The following is a 1,618-nucleotide window of genomic DNA, read 5'->3' as shown; positions in this document are numbered from 1 at the left end:
TTCGCTGATGGTATGATTTGGTATGGTGTGGGATATAAATTACATGTTAACTAGATCGAGACGGTAATCGGTGATATATTCCCTGGTTGGAGATCGGTTTGACGCTGCAATATTCTTGCGAGTATCGTTTGTATTTGATGACCTGTACACAACTTCCGATGTTTAGTTGTCGGTGCAAAATGGTGATCAGTGTAAAATAGTTTATTACCACTGAGTGTAGCGTCTGTAGAAAGAATGAACAGGTTGGGGGTGTATAGATTGAGGGAACTGTCGGCGCAATTTAGAAATCTTTGCAAAATAATGACAGAAAGCCCCAGAAATAAAATGCTCTATTGATTGTGGTGGGATATAGGAGCAGTGAGAACATTTGTGTATGTTGAGAGCTGGTAGGCTATCACGTTATTTCCGGGAGGAAGACTGGATTCGGCGATATTTTGGTAAACAGGTTCTGTTAGGGCAGGAATTTTGGCGCGTACAAGCTGACACAACAAGAAAGCGTGCGTTAAGTATTACTGGGGGGACCTGGTCATTAACGGTGCCTACATAGAACATTGGCCGGCGTTCTGCTGCTGATCGCGGTAGGGCTCCCGCCCGATCACGTCAGCATATGCGTGTAGGTGAACACGTATTTGGATAGAAATCTCTCAGGTGTTACTATGAATGGTGGTGGCGCCACGTCATGCTTGCGGAAGCCGAGGAGGGGCTGTGCACAGTTTGACATCTGACAGATGCGTCACTTATCGCTACCTCCTGTGTACCCGACTGGACAGGGGCAGTGGACTGTGCTTGCTTGTGTTGATTGCATTATTTCGCGAGCGGCTCGGTGTAGGCCCTGCTATGCACTATTTGGACAGTTTACGAGTACTGAGCGCGTCTACACAACAGTGTGAAGGAATATTTAGGAGCAGGTTGCTATTGTGTACTGAAATTACGAGTTGGTTGCGTGTTTGTGGGCTGTGCAAAATGACCCCTGGCACATCAGGGTGGATGCTTTGTATGAATGTGATAGATATACTCTATCCTTGTAAGTTGTTTGAAAATAAATAAAGAGCGCTCCATCCTTACTCTCCGCAGCAGCCCAGAGCAGGCTGAGTCGTTTTCCCACCATTTACCTCACCATCTTGGTTTACATCACGAAAAGGACGCCACGTTCTCTGCTGGTGGTACTGAGTACTAGACCTCGTGGAGAACACACTGTTTGCTGCCATCATGGATAATTGTACGTGCGTCATCACCTGGTGTCACGGAGGCGTCCTCAGGCCTCGATGAAGTGTACTAAGACAGTTACGGTTTAGAGCTCGTGGTGAATCCACTAGGTGGCGCCATTTTAGATTACCGTACTTGCGCCATCACTTGACGTGTCTACAGCGTCCTCTAGTGGCATCGATATGAACTATGTCAGTTGGGCTCTGGACTCAGTGGCGAATACTCTGGGTGGTGGTGGTGCCTCTAATTCTTTAAATAAAGGCTGGTGTATGATTTCGACTGTGGCGATTAGCGAGCAGTCTTTTAGATGGATTATTATTTTGACATTTACGAATTATTTGGCTATCTGGACGTAAATGTATTGCATTATTTATGAGTGGTTCGCATGTCTATAGGCTGTGCAATGCGTTAT

This window comes from Schistocerca serialis, chromosome 7 (assembly GCF_023864345.2).
Source record: "Schistocerca serialis cubense isolate TAMUIC-IGC-003099 chromosome 7, iqSchSeri2.2, whole genome shotgun sequence".
Classification (NCBI taxonomy): Eukaryota; Metazoa; Arthropoda; class Insecta; order Orthoptera; family Acrididae; genus Schistocerca; species Schistocerca serialis.
The sequence above is the reverse complement of the archived record's forward strand: the minus strand, read 5'-3'. Positions refer to the sequence as shown.